The sequence below is a fragment of the Sus scrofa genome, chromosome 6 (assembly GCF_054392235.1).
Source record: "Sus scrofa isolate SSC_HxYL_T2T_F1_AM1 chromosome 6, Sscrofa_HxYL_maternal_Yorkshire_Landrace_v2.0, whole genome shotgun sequence".
NCBI lineage: Eukaryota > Metazoa > Chordata > Mammalia > Artiodactyla > Suidae > Sus > Sus scrofa.
The window spans coordinates 166,246,193-166,261,929 of NC_139388.1; the positions used below are offsets into that span (position 1 = coordinate 166,246,193).

At 43.9% G+C, this 15,737-nt stretch overlaps 2 long non-coding RNA genes across 22 annotated transcripts in view; one reads left to right on the forward strand and one right to left on the reverse strand.

Annotated features, from left to right (window-relative positions):
* Positions 1–6,939, forward strand: part of LOC110261422 (uncharacterized) — a 154,670-nt gene extending 147,731 nt beyond the window's left edge. The window contains exon 3 of the long non-coding RNA XR_002345502.2: positions 6,802–6,939. This is a non-coding gene — a long non-coding RNA (uncharacterized LOC110261422). The remainder of the gene's footprint in view (positions 1–6,801) is intronic.
* Positions 1–15,737, reverse strand: part of ELAVL4 (ELAV like RNA binding protein 4) — a 144,812-nt gene that overhangs the window by 23,766 nt on the left and 105,309 nt on the right. For all 21 annotated transcript variants that reach the window (XR_014808367.1, XR_014808366.1, XR_014808363.1 and 18 more), the window contains one exon: positions 4,409–4,512. This is a non-coding gene — a long non-coding RNA (ELAV like RNA binding protein 4). The remainder of the gene's footprint in view (positions 1–4,408; positions 4,513–15,737) is intronic.

Consider the following 15,737-nt stretch of genomic DNA (forward strand, 5'->3'; position numbering starts at 1 on the left):
GGTCTGAGAAGAAACTATCTGAAGTCAGGTCTGTCTCCAGACAGAAGCCGGGAACCACAAGTTTGTTTACAGAAGAACCTGGAGGAGCCATGTGATTCATTTGTTTGTTTTGTATATCTCCTTCCCAGGCCGGGGAGTAGAACCCGTGTGTGTGGAGCCAAATGTACACCCAGAGAATGCATGTGCTGCTGAGCAAGCAGGCAGTGTGCTGTTCTAACACTGTGACCTATTGCCAGAGTTATTTTTAAAACATGTTTTTCTTACTCCAAATCTTACTTACTGTGTGATCCTGGATAAGTCTCCTAGCCACCTAGGGGCCGTTTCCTCCTTAAAGGAGAGAGTGACTATTTTAAGCATTAGAGCTGATGTGTGGAAAGTCCTAGGGACGCTTCGGTGTTATTAAGCCTGCAAAGGGGTTAGAATACTGTTGGACACAGCAAATATTCAATATAAGGTATCACTGCTATTATTATTATTTCAAGTTCAAACTCCCATATTAAGTAGCTCCTCTTCTAGAAGAATCTTTCACAGAACCTTTGGATGCTAACTTGGCTCAACTGCTGGCCACTTGTGTGCCCTTGGACAAGTCACTTCTTCTCTGAGCCTGATCTCCAGGAGGGGTAGGAACCTGGCCACTTTCTACCACTAAAGAAACAATCCAAAGGACAGTTCTTCTGCAGTCCATGTTTGCAAACATGTCCTAGATGGATCCAAGGGGGTCTCTATAATGCACGCTTCCAAGGAAGATACTTGTTGTTTTTGCTTGTTTTTGTTTTTGTTTTTTCCCCAGGTAGGGAGTTATCCACAGTCATCCGTACTACTTAGATGGGCTTACTTAACAAAACATCCTCTTTCTCTGGTTTGAGATAGAGCTGCGTAGATGCTGTCTATGCCAAGACTGTATTTTCCTCGAGGACAGAGGCCTGGCCTTGCCCTGCACGTGTCCTCAGTATCTGCACACAGTCACAGCGCATCTCCCTTAATAACGGGGGAACGAATATTTGTTAACAGAGAGCCATCATTTGTGGGCACCTTCGACTGGCAGCCTAATAATGAATCATTCACTTCCAGTAAGCAAAACAGTATTTGTGTATCTAAATTTGAGTTCAGAGACTGCAAACCTCCTATCCACAGGTCAAGTTTTCTTTTTTCTTTTTTGGCTTGCTTACATAACGCTTTAAACATTTTTGAGTTGGCTTTCAACCTTTACAAATTGGGAGATTTCGCATTAAAAAAAATCTTTAAAATTTTTGGTTTCTGTTGAATATTTGGGAGATCTGACAATAATCTGGGCTTAAATGCTCAGCAGTGGCTGAAGACAGCTGCCCATTTCTGTGCCCTCCAGCTCACCATCGTCTCCTCTACTCCCTCAGGGCTTTCCAGAACCATCCCTGAATCTCGCTGTTAATCATCAACCCTCAAAGCTTAGGCATTAACTCGCAGTTTTCCTGCATCTAAGTTGTACATTACATATAAAGTCGTGTGTTTTGCACGAAGCACTCTGAAGGAGGGCCGGACTTGACCAAAGTCTGCAAACATGTACTAGATGATTCTGAGGATATCTCTAATGTACGCGTCCAAAGAAAATACTTGTTTTTTCCCCGATCGGCAAGTTATCTCTTACTTCATGGGAGTCAGAGCAAAGAGATAAATCTCATGTACTTATAAAAGCAAACTGAAGCGGAAGAAGTAAATAATGGCCTGAAAGGCAGAAAAGCAATTTTAAAAAAATTAATAAATGATGAGACTATTAACAGCACATGAAAAGGGTTTTTTTTTTTTTTTCCTTCCCTTTAATATGATTTTTACCTTAAACACTGTGTCCCTTTAGGTAAGGGAAGAAAAGTTAATAAAGGAACCTATCACTCAAACTTAATTTTTAGTATGGCAAATAAACTGCTTTAATGAAAGGGCTGGAATCCCCAGGTTTGCACATTAAATTTTCATTTATCGTAGAGAATGGAAATTATCGATTCGACCGTGGCATCCTGCATTTTGAATCCTACAGTGCCTCGGAAACCCACTTACTGCTGGGTGCAAATGTGTTGGCAGCATTTTGATGCAGGGTGAGCACAGGGTGGCTGAGGGGGTGGGGAAAGGGATTTTGAGAAGGGAAGGAGGCAGATTGGCTCTTCACAGAAGGAAAATAATCAGTATTCCTTGTCTTGAAGATTCTCTGAGACAAAGCCCTGCTTCTGTGGCATCATGGGCCAGGAGGTGCATTCTGAGATCAGAAAAGCCAGGTCCACTTGGCCTTTTGGGAATCCCCACGGCTTCATGAAATACATTATTTTCATTTTATTTTTTTTCTTTTGGGGCTGCACCCTGGAAGTTCCCAGGCTAGGGGTTGAATCGGAGCTGCAGCTGCCAGCCTACGCCACAGCCACAGCCACAGCAATGCCAGATCCAAGTCACATCTGCAACCTACACCACAGCTCATGGCAATGCTAGATCCTTAGCGCACTGATCGAGGCCAGGGATCAAACCCAAATCCTCACCGATACTAGTCAGGTTTTTAACCCACTGAGCCACAACAGGAACTCCCAACACTTTACTTATTAAAAAAGCAGAATGAATGGCTGATGATTTGATCCTAAGCTCTTGGGGACGTTTGGGTTTTAAGAAAACTATATGAATAGTACCTTTCGCAGTTCAAGTTCAGGGTGTTCATCAAAGGAAGAGTAAATGCCTGACATTCTAATGCTGAACTGGATAGCACAGAACAATCAACCGAACCCACAAACACAGCCCTCAACCTGGTGTGGCCTCATCAAAGAGTTGGGTGACAAGAGCCTCTCATATCAAAGCATAAAAATAGGTATTTTTTCCCTTTGAAAGAAATGAACCTTCCTACCTCTCAGAGGACTACCCCATAATCAAACAACTCTTGATTATTTCCCCTTAGAGAACTCACAGGGACTGATTCTAAGCTGAGACCGAGACAACCAGAATCAAGCCCATTTGGGGGTCTTTGTGAAGCACAGCCTGTATGAGATCAGGAAAGCCATCATCTTTAGAAACAAGCCAAACCAAACTGCGAAAGTGGAGCTGCTTCAAGGAAAGGAAAAAAGGAAGGAAGAAAGATGGAAGAAGGGGGGGAAGAAAGAAAAAGAGAAAGAAAGAGAGGAAGGAAAAGAAAAAGTAGAAAAGAGAGAGAAAGAGAGAAGCGACATAATATTCCGAAAAGAAAAGGTCTCTGTTTTGTTTTGTTTCTGTCTTGATGCCTCTCAGCTAAGATTATCTTAACACCAGCGGTCTCCTGTCAGTCTAGATGTTGGAAAAGTAACTCTGTGAAACTCAAAAGTTCTGGTTTTGTATTTTCAGATGCTAAGAGCTGGTGCCATCTATAGATTTCCATTCTGGGAGAGGTTTCTCTTTTGTCCTACTTTGCGTCAGACCTGCTGTCGTGAGGATAAGGGCGCCCAGGAGACACCTCCCCGTGGTTTAATAGGCTATGAAGGATGGGACTCATTAACTGGCTGGCAGCTGCCCCCAAACAGGATGCTGCCTGGAGGTGGGGGAAGAGGGGAAGGGAGACGGGGAGGAGGCAGGCTCCATCCAGGAGACCACCACTGGCTCTCGAGGGGTCGGTGGGGGCGGGGAGCAAACCGCAGCACCTCCTGAAGGAGCCCCACAAGGTAAAGTCTGAACAGGGAGAGTGACAATCCAGCCACAGACACCTCCCTCCGGAGGAGCAGCCTCCGGGTGCTGCTTCTCTTTTTCGACTTAAAACAATCCCTCATGAGATATTATCAGATGGTCTGATTATTTTTGGGTTGCTAGAAGGTTACTTTTGCTGACGTTCTTTTACTATGGTCGCATCAAGGTTATAGTACCTGCCCCAATTATGCCAGTGTGTTTATTTATGACTGATTTTTCTTTTTTGAGTTTTGGTTAGGAGGGTCCTCTTCACCTTTAGGTAAAGCCAAGCTGCTCAGCCTGGCATGAGAGGCCCCTGCCCACCTCGCATCCTTACCTTTTCATTGTCTCCCCACTCAAACTTAGGCCATAGCGTTCTGTATGTCGTTCCCCACTTGTTTATAGGCATTTGCACAGCTTTGCATGTGCTGTTCCCTCTGCCTGGAACAGCTTCCTTGCCTCAGCTAATTCCCTTGGTTCTGCTCAGATCAGCTCTGCAGGCTCGGGATCACAGGCCTTCCTGCTGGAGGTAGTCACCCCTGCCCCTGGATTGGAGGGCCTGCAGCGTGTGGTCCCCCTCCCTCCCCTCAGCCCTCATCTCATTCTTCTGTAGTGATCTGCATCCCTCACTTAGTACCATGGATGGTAAATGTCCCTTGAATAAATAAAGAAGCCACTACCGGCCCCCTCATAGCCTGGGTTTTTTAGAGCAAAGGGGCGACGTTTAACCAGTGCCTCCCGCATAAGGAGCTAGCATATAACCTCTTACCTTTATGGTTTTGGTCTGGAGTCTGAGTCCATTTAAAGTGTTGATGGCTTTCTCTGCATCCTTTGGGTCAATATAGTTAACGAATCCATACCCTAAACTCTGTCCTGTGGAAACATTTTTTAAAAGAGAGAGAGAGAGAGCTCAGTATCTTTATAGAGGTAACACTTCCCTTTGCAGTGCATCAAAACAGTCTAGTATATGGTTCCTTTTACACCGGGGTGTACTCCCAGGTTGAGAAGTTTCGAGTTCCTCCATCTCTCATGGGGGGCGGTCTCTCAGCTCACAGGAGCTGCCCCCACCGGGAATGGTTAAGCGGCCCCTGCACATCCACACCATATACACACAAGTGTCCCCTTAATTGGGAAGAGGTGGGGCAGAGTAGCAGGCAAGAGCAAGTGTGGTTTCTTAGAAGAGATCTGGAGGCCTGGGGCTTCTCCGATCCGCTGTGTGACTTGGGAGAGAACTCATTTGATCTCCTGTTTTCTTCCCATGTTTCTCCTCTGGAGATAACAGCACTTGCTGCAGACAGGTTGGAGAGGGTTAACGAGCTGTCATATATTAAATGCCTACCTAGAGCATAGTAGCTGCTCAACGAAAGACAGCAATGCTACGCTCAGTCCTGTAAAATTGGGGCAAGGGCTGGATGCAGGAGCTGTGTCTGCTGCCTCAGTCATGCCCGCCACTCCCACACTCAGAGGACTGTAGCCAGATCTGAGCAGCAAAGACTGGGGACATTTATAAAAGTGAAGGCATGGCCAGAATTTAAAGTAGTTGCTACAAGTCATTCATTGCTTTCATCATACCCCCCAGCCTGAGAACAAGAAAAAAGCAGGGTTCTATAGGAAAGTATTCGGGAGCTCCTATCACAAAGGAGAGAGTGCAAACACATTCTGCAAAGAAGATTTAGCTACTTTAGGTGGAGATGGCATCAACTTGTCTGGAAAGAGAGGTAGCAAGTGACAGGGCTCCCCCCTAAGCGAAATAAAAATAATGTGCTTGCGATCGTGCCACTGATTATAAATAGTCCATCAGCTCTGCCATGTGTCATCAGCCAGAAATATCATTAGGAGACTTTACATTTTCTGACATACCCTTTAAGAAACACAGAGCTTAGGGTGGCTGCAAAACCAGCTTGAACTTCCCAGGCAATGTTATTGATTTGTGGGCGGCAGCAGAGCCGAAGGGGAGGCAAATGACAGGACGTCACATGTCGGCAAGACTGATTACATAAAGCTCTCTTTGGAGTACTGGGGCCAGGGCTGGGAGACAATACAGCAAAAAGCCTGCCATGTCCTGGTGACAGGAGCCCATTTCAGCAGCCAAAAAAATCTTTCCAACAGCTTCTGTTTTGCTGGTAAATGTCTGTGTTTGTGTTGGTTGTAGGAGGGAACCTGGGAAACAAGTTGGGTTCCAGATCAGAAAACGGGTGACTTTGTTATCCTTTATATAAGGTGGAAATAACGAGAATCATGAGGAAACTCCGTTGCATTTTTGTCCCCCAGATGACAGTACATTAGGATATTCCTTTCTGTTTTGCAATAACAGGGTTAAAATGGGAAATACAGGGGCAAACTTAGCCAGATATATTCTTCACCCGCCAGAATTAGTAACCCAAGAAGGGGGAGAGAATGAAGAGCACATGTAGCTACTAGGGCCCTTCTCTTTCCATTTCACCCTATTACAGTGTGAGGGAGTGGTGTTTGTGTGCGTGTGTCTGCATGTGTGTGCATGCACACACGCGCGCGCGCGCGCACACACACACACACACAGAGTAAGACAGAGAGAGAGGTGTGTGTGAATTACAAGACCCTGTCCCATGTTCCGAGAAAATTTCTGCAAACCCAAAAATACATGAGACTAATTCATTGGTTTAAAAATATCATTTACCCTAAATTCAGCTCCACCTCATGACGCCTAACTAAACTCACCTAATTAAATCTATTTTCAACGTGCAAATGTATCAGTCCTATTTTACCTTGTATATAAGAGAAGCCTTAAAAATTACTTTAAAATGTTCTAACAATTAGTTCTTTTAAACAGGCACACAAAGTTGAGGGGTTTTAAAAGGCATTTTTAAAGCAATAAACTCCATGGTAAACCTTATGTATGGAGCTCTAGGAAACAGGTTAAACGGTCAGTCTATCCAACTACATTTAATTTTATAAAATTTAAATTAAAGATGAGAAATATAGACAAAACATTCACCCCCTAACTGCAAGCAATCTGTGATTCGTTGTACTGGTGGAATATATGTGGAAGCATTTCTCGTGCTTACCAGTGGTGTGTGTGCCCTGATACACCATCTTTCTTTCTAATTCTTCATATATTTATGGAAATCGTAACTATGTAGAGTGGCTCTGATTTTTATATTCTATATGTAATCTTTATTTTAGACCTTTGCTTCAGGAGGAAGGAAAGCACTCAGATCCTAGGAAGGTTCTGAAGGTCAAGTGAAGGAAGGACTCCTGCCCAGCAAGATATGTCCTATCTGTCCACTCGCCTGGCCCCAAGCCACCATCACCTTCGTACCTGACTGCAATTAGCACAACTGGGTGAGCATCACCTGCTATCGGTTTAGAGAGAGACTGAATTTAACATCAAGAATTAGGGTGCTTTGGGGAAAACTAAAAACTAGACGAACATCATTTCAGAAAGAAAGGGGAAAAAAGATCGGAGACTCTCCTTGATATAAAATAATGAACTGCAAGAGTTCCCATTGTGGCTCAGTGGTAATGAACCTGAATAGAATTCATGAGGATGTGGGTTCAATCCCTAGCCTCACTCAGTATCCGGTATTGCTGTGAGTAAACACGGCTCAGATCCTGCATTGCTGTGGCTGTGGCTGTGGCCAGCAGCTACAGCACCAATTCTACCCTTAGCTTAGCCTGGGAACTTCCATATGCCGCAGGTGCAGCCTTTAAAAAAAAAAAAAAAAAAAAAGGACTGAAAACTCTAAAACAGGACACTGCACTGAATAGGAGGAGGACAGAGATGGAAAGGCTTGCCTGTGAATTGAAAGATATGAGACAAACTGGTAGCACAATGAAACCACCTGTGGTTAGCCTAGTTCACGAACAGGCTTCTTCGTATGGTTCTTGTCATCATGGAAGGACTACAGCTAAGTCTAGTGAAAAATACTTGGTGGACCTAAGCATAGTCTTTTAAAACACTCTGGAGAGGACTAAATCCCTAGGTAGAAAACATGGAAACCCAAGCCTCATTTCTTTCAGAAACTGTTTTAGTGGCGAGGGAGAGTAAAATGAGGAAGAATTTTGTTTTAATTTTGGTGGCCATATATTAGTGATGGGGTTTGGATTTGCATTTCCAGATTTAAACTGTACATAGAACATAGAAAAATATGATTGAAACAAAGAACACCAACACTACTGCCATGAGAACCAAGAGAACCACCATGCCAGAAGGGCCTGGGGACCCGGTGTGCTAAGTGTGTGCATTTGCCTACCAGAAATTAAGTCTTTTTGTTCTTCTTTTTCTTTTTTTTTTCCCCTCGCAAATAACTGCATCATCTCCCTTTATCAGCAGTAGCAAGATTTAACCATACAGGTACGGCAAGAGTACTTTCACAATAGAAAATTAAAACGAACTTTATTTTTGCTCCCAATTTGTCAGCTTATTCTGATAGCAAGTTGAACAAATAAAAACATTAAATCACTGAAGTTATGTTTGTTTATTGAACTGTCAATAAAGAAAAAATAAAATCATTAAAGAAAAGATAGAATATTATCAAGAGAAGATCACCTCCAACATTTAGAAACTATAGCAAGTGCCTGGCTCCTTGATGCCCAGGTGATCTACGACCCTTACACCTGGCCAGTCCTTAACTGTCCTGACTAGCAGGCCTGGCGGAGAGGCCTCAGTGACCATGAATGGGCAAGAGAGGCATTCTTGGCGGTTTGGGCTGGAAACTTAAAATTAGAATGCAGTTTCCAAGGGAAAACTGTTATACATAATGGCTACATTTTTAAAGTGCTGCAGTGTATTTTGGATCAAAAAGATTCTTGTTTTTAACGAGCTTTTCTTAAATCTGAACCTGGATATTTCCATTTTTTCGAAGTTGCGCACATGTGCACGCACACACGCAGACGCACGTCCTCGTACTACGATGTGGCAATGTCTCTCTTTTGTTACACTAATTTGGATCCCTCCCTTCTCCCGTTGGAAACCAAATACTTCTCCCTACTAGAACGACTTTAAAAAGTCCGTATCCTTGAACACAGCAGGTACTCAACAAATACCGGGTAAGTGAGAGAATGGATCCACACAGTTGTACTAATTCTCCATTGCTGGAAGCGTGTGACCGGGATGTGTTTATGGTGGCGGAGAGAAGAGGCTGAGAGGGGAACCTGGGGAATTCATTCTCTATTTGTGAGAAAGGGAGAACAGGACAACAGGCTGACACCAGGGGCTGGAAAACCATGTTCTGGTGGTGAGTGCCCCTCCAGCACAGATCAGGTGAACAATAAAACCAGCCCTGCCCACCCCTCCGCAGAGATTCTGTTTCCAAAGTGCTTTCCCACCTATTCCATTTGATTCTCACAACAGCCCTGTGGGAGAAATGATCATCGTTTACAGACGTGGACACTGAAGCTCCGAGAGATCAGCAGTTTGCTCGACTCTCTCTCAAGGAGAGTCTAGATCAGGGGTTGGCAAATTGTTTCATGTTTAGGGTGAGACAGTAAATAGTTTAGGATCAATGGGTCCCCCGGTCTGTCATGATAACACTGCCCTTGTACTGTGAAGGTCGTCCATGCACAATATGCAAACTAATGAGCATGGCTGAGTGTCAATAAAACTTTATTTAGAGGAGTTCCCTGATGGCCCAGCTAGTTAAAGATTTGGCATTGTCACTGCTGGGGTGTCTTTGATCCCTGGCCCTGGAACTTCTCATGCTGTGGGCGTGGCCAATTTAGAAAAATCGACAGTGGCTCCATTTGGCCTGTGAGCCATAGTTTGCTGACCCTCTGGTCTAGCTCTTTAGACTCCAAATCCACTCCCCTTTGCCACACTGTGGTTACACTGTGGAGTAACCACAGTTACTCCATTTGAACTAAAGTGTGATTGACAACCATTCTGAGACCCTGAAATACTTCTGAAGTTTTTTTTTTTTGAACCACCTGAGAAAAAGCAAATTACCTTCAATAGTTTGTATTAAGCACTTTTATTGTATTCAAATTTGAGGAAGTGTCACCATCAGAGTTGCTTATAACCCTTCATTTTCCCAGTCACTCTGGACAGAAGTTGTTTTCTCTTGCCTTTTGGATCCTGGGGTTATGACAGCAGGACCCCAAATGTGACATCCTAACAGCTGACGGCGGCAGCAGAGACGCTGTCCCCTCACAAGGCTGACTCGAAGGAACCTCAGCATTTCTGCACAGCCAACCTGCACACACCGCTCTTTCTTTTCTCCCAAAGACGTCATCCTCCAGAAACCTCCCCTCATCTGCAAAAGCCCCCAAGGGTGCAGCCAGATGGGTAGCTGCTGTTGATAAAACCTTCCGAGTTGAGTAAGGAATTTTTGTAGATGATAGAACCCCTAGCTCAGGCTGAAATTCTGTTCTCAAAGCACATGATAAAATCCCCAGTCCCCTGAAGATCACCTGCACGGCAAGAATCCACATGCTGGGTTCACCACAGCCAACAAACCCCCAGGACTCCCTCGGGCCAGTCCTGAGGTGACTTTCCCTGCTGTCAGCTGCCTTGAAATCTACCTCAATATGCCCTAAAAAGGGTCAGCGAGCTCTGAGGCTGTTACTGCATATATACATGCATGTGGGGCCCCACACCGTACTTGTCGTATATCCTTGGTTACAGCATTTGCGCTTCAGCAGCCTGTGACCTTATCTGGAAAAACAAGGCTAATCCCTTATCCTTATAATCAAAGGATCACTGTGAGGATTAACCATATTAACATGTGGACGAACAGCGGCTACGATTTATTCATTGCCTACTTTGTGCCAGGCGCCCTGCTAAGTGGCTTACTAAAATTACCTGATTTAGTCCTGTGCGAAATGGGTACCATTGGGCCCGTTGTGAAGATAAGGAGAGTGAGGCCAAGAAATGTTCAATCACCTGCCCCAGGTCAACCAGGAGCTAGGCGTCCAGGCTAAGACTTGGATGAGCCCAGGTCTGTATGACGTCCCAGCTCAAGCCATCTCTCCACAGGGACTGGCCCCAGTGCGGAGGCAGAGCACAGCATCTGGCATCAGGCTGGAATGCTAGGGAGTGTGCCCGCTCGTGCTGGGGGCTCCTCCCCTTCGTCACGCTGAATGGGGTGTTTTGAGATTCTAGAGCATCCGTGGCTGGGCTCCTTTCCATCCCACCTCGGTGAATGTTTACATGTGCTGGACAGTCTGAGTCTTGGCATTTCTCCTGCAAAGGCAGTGTGAGTAGAGCCAACTACTCGGACGATTTCTTTTCCGTTGGTAGTTCGCACAATTCCTTCAAACAAAATATAGTTTAAAGTCTTGCTACTCTGAGTGTACTGCCTGTACAGGCATCACTGGCATCACTTGCAGACTTGTAAGAAATGCAGCTTTAGCTTACGGCTGTGTGACCCTGGCTAAGTTGAATGAACTTTCACGCATCCTGGTTTCTGAGCAGACTATACATCTAGCCCACAGTCACAAGGAAGGGAAGATCTGAAAAGGAAGCTCTCAGAATTTCTTAATATATGCTATTTCTTTTCATCCTCAAATTCTGCATTCTTATTTTGCCCCTTTTTGCTAGTCATCTCATCTGTAAAGTGGACTTAATACTACTTTTTTCATGGTGTTCTTAGGAGTATTGAAAGTGATAATGCATGTAAAGTGCCTGGCATATGGCCTATGACAGACTCTCAATAGATGCTGGTTTTTTTCTTTTTGTGTTTTTATAGCTGAACCCGTGGCATGTCGAAGTTCCCAGGCTGGGGGTCGAATTGGAGCTGCAGCTTCTGGCCTACACCACAGCCACTGCCACAGCAATGCCAGATCCAAGCCGAGTCTGCAACCTACACCAAAGCTCACGGCAACCGTGGCTCTTTAGCCCACTGAGCAAGGCCAGGGATTGAATCTGCATCCTCACAGAGACAGCATCCTCTAATCAGAATATCACCTCATTGATGGAAGAAACCAATTTTTTGTTCTCTGCTATATTCCCAGAGGATGGGGGTAAGTGGTATGGGAAGCAGATCCCACAAGACACATCTAAAAGACATGCAGGCTTTTGTCTTGAAGGAGAGAAGACTCTAGAGGTGCTGAGAGCCCCTTCCAACATTTGAAAAGCTGCCCTGGGAAGGCAGGGTAGGCTTGCTATGCAAGGTCCCAAAGGAGAGAATGAGGATCGGGCAAGAGAAGAAAATTAGGGAGTAGATTTTTGCCTTGATGAGAGGAAGAACTTTCTACTAATGATTTTATAAGGATGTTGCAGCAGGTGGCAAGACTGACTCATAAGATCCCTTTTAATGCTAAGATTCAAAGGTTCTAAATTATATTTATTTGAGACCTGATGCTCACAGTTTATCCTGATTTCTAACTGAGAAACTACAAATAATAGATAATATTCATTAAGCACCTACTATGGGCTAAGCACTTTGCATTCACTATTATTTAAATCTTCACAATCTCTGAAGCAGGTGTTTTCATCCCTGTTTTACGGAAGGAGAAACTAAGCTCCAAAAGGAGAGGTACCATACCCGGGGTTACTTGGCTAGAGAACAGTAGCTAAACCCACCTGATTCCGGAGCCTGGGCATGTTCTGCTGTGCTCTGGTTTCTTGAAAGCGTGCTCATTCATGTGCTAAACATCTGCTCTGACATAGCTCAGTGTGCCTGAGACTTTGAGAGAGCCCAGATTTTCGAGTCCTATCTCCAGGGCTTCATTCTTTCCATTTAATTCCACTATATACCCCAAAGTATCTCATTCCCATTTTCCAAACTGGTTATATCTGTCCAACTGGATCTGGAATGTCACAGAATGACAGTCTTGGAAAGGACATAACTCTCGTCTCCAAGTCTCTTCTACAGATTCAGCAACTGAGGACCAAGGAAGAAGCAAGCAGTTTATGATCTAGTAAGAAAGTCAGAACTGTGAATCAACAACTGTAGCAGAGTGTGGCTAAGTGTTATGAGAGTGAGGAGGAGAGAGGGTTTTTTTCTGGAGTATCTATCTGAGCTGAGACTAATTTGAAAAGATGGGTAGGAGATAGCCAGGCAGACGGGGAAGGGCATTCCAGGAGGAGGGGCAGCTTCAGCATCTATCCCTTGAGGAGAGGGGACTGCTCCTCAGTTTACAGCTATCAATTCCTGGAGGCCAGGGGCTGCTGATAGCAACATGAGCTGCCAATAGCATTTCTAAGTTGAGTGCTCAGAGTGTATACATGAGATCTCCCCACACCTCTGGCACAGATTCAGGAATCATTTAGAAATCTGAAATTTTGAGTGCCTCTGCCCTCTGCCAACAACAAACACTATTAGAAAAGACAGGACCCAGCCTCCCTTATTCTGAATTCCCAAAGTATTTAAAATTACAGTGAACCAGTACTGGGTTATTTCCAGAGGACACATTCTGGCTTCCTAAGTAGATGTGATTTCCCAGAGGTTGAGAAAGTATCATGAAGCATCAAGATGATAACAAGCAAAGCACTTGGTCCACAGTGGGCACTCAGTATAAGCCTCTTGAACTAAAAGTATTTCTCAGTGGACACTAAGTTCCTTAGGGCAGGGACATGGGTCTTGCTACTCTTGGTACAACCAATATCTGGCACATAGTAGGCTTTCAATAAATATCTACTGAATGAGTGAATGAATGAATTTCAATAAGCAAATGAATCGTAACAAAATAGTTATTTCTGAGTGCTTACTATCTGTTAGTGCTGTACTGAGTGCTTCATTTCTTTTTTTCTCAGCTTTACTGAGGTATAATTGACATAAAAGCTTGTAAGCTATTTAAAGTATACATCATAATGATTTGATATATGTATACACTGTGAAGGGATTCCTCCCACCTAGTTAATTAACACATATTATCTTTTTTTAAATGAGAACATTTAAATGATACTCGACTGCTTTATTTATATCATCTCATCTGGTCCCTAAAACAATCCTACAAGGTAGGCATTATCACTGCCATTTACAGCTGTGAAGGCCCATGTCCAGGGGCCTCAGATGCCAAGACAGAAGTCCATCTGGCTCTAAAGCTCATTCAGGCTTTCTAGAGAGGTTCCTGATGTCAGAAATGGTGTCAACCAAATTGTTCAAGTTGATGTAAGATACTATGTCTGTTACTGTGTAAGGTTCGTGGAAATTCAGAGAATAGATGATGATTTCCAGGAGTCCCCAAAGGAGGAAGGACCAGTTACACAGCTACACTATTTCATAAAGAAAAATAACCAACCAATTCTCAAAGGAATTTTTTTGTTTTAAACTTGCCCTTTTGGTTTGTCCTATAAAATAAGTTACTCCAAATGACAGATCTTTAAACATACATTTCAATAACAAACCTCAATAAGTAAACAAAAAACTGAGTGAATCTGAACCTTATTTTTCTTCTGCCTGTTCAGGAAAGAAAGATGATTCATAGGATAAAAAGCTAGTATCAACTACTTAGACTTAGTGGAAAAAAAAAAAACACAAAATAACAACAACAGCAACAACAAAGAAAAAATATTCGAGATAATGTAGTGGGGACAACAGAAGCCTCAGGGACAACTTTCTCACCTTCAGCACTTATCACACAGAAACAAGTGTTCCGACTGATGACCCTGGGGCAATGAAAGAATCTTCATGGAAGCAACATTAAATTATGTTCAGAATATTCTTATAGGCAGGGAAGAACAGTCACATATTTAAATATTTTTAACAAGAGTCGAAACAAAAAGAGGAGGACTTTGGCGAACTCCCAGCTTGCCAGAGAAATAAGCTTAATTCTTGGTCAGCTTACTCTCGAGTGAAACAAGGTTCTGGACACCAGAGAGACAGGACTTCCTTGAATGGATGTGAACCGACAGGTGACTCCGGAAATGCAGCTGATGTCAGATGAGGGTTTAGCAACAAAGGAAGACGAGGTAGAAAAAGTTATTAGGTTAATACAAATTATATGCACTGTAATCAGCCTTTGGGGAAAATGAGACTGCCTATGGGGGAAAAGTTGGTGGGTGAAAGGAACAGCCGAATTTAGGCGCTAAGACTCCAAAAGAACTCACTAAAACACTCATTCCTATCAGACACTATTCTTTTTGTTTTTGTCTTTTTGCCATTTTTTGGGCCGCTCCCACGGCATATGGAGGTTCCCAGGCTAGGGGTCGAATCAGAGCTGTAGCTGCCAGCCTACACCAGAGCCACAGCAACACAGGATCCAAGCCACCTCTGCGACCTATACCACTGCTCATGGTAATGCCAGATCCTTAACCCACTGAGCAAGGCCAGGGATCAAGCCCACAACCTCATGGTTCCCAGTCGGATTCGTTAACCACTGAGCCATGATGGGAACTCCCCCTTTTTTTTTTCTTTATTAAACTTAAGAAAAAATTTTATTGGTGCACCTACAGCACATGGAAGTTCCTGGGCCAGGGACTGAATCTGAGCCTTAGCTATGACCTATGCTGCAGCTGCAGTTATGACAGAACCTTTTAACCCTCAGACCTGGGATCAAACTCCAACCTCTGCAGCCACCAGAGCCACTGCAGTCAGATTCTTTCTTTTATCATTCTCATTTTATTTCACTTTTTAAATGCTTTTTTTAATCATATATACACACATATATATATTTCTACTGTACAGCACGGTGACCCAGTTACACTTGCATGTATACATTCTTTTTTCTCACATTACATGTTCCATCAGCTTCTTCTTTTTTTTTTTTTTTTTTTTTGTCTTTTTTGCTATTTCTTTGGGCTGCTCCCACGGCATATGGAGGTTCCCAGGCTAGGGGTCGAATCGGAGCTGTAGCCCCCCGCCTACGCCAGAGCCACAACAACGCGGGATCCGAGCCGAGTCTGCGACCCACACCACAGCTCACGGCAATGCCGGATCCTTAACCCACTGAGCAAGCACAGGGACCGAACCCGCAGCCTCATGGTTCCTAGTCGGATTCGTTAACCACTGCGCCACGACGGGAACTCCTCCATCAGCTTCTTAAGTCATTGCACCATGGCAGGAACTCCAGACACTATGCTTATAGAGGGCAAGTGAAGGCTCCTGATATCATGTTGGGATTTAAATTAATTGAGATAAACTATGTGATAAGACTTGGCACAGGGAAGATGCTTCATAAATATTAACTGAATATAAATCTTTTAAAATTTCCTGTGTTTGAAGTAAAAGAAAATTCAT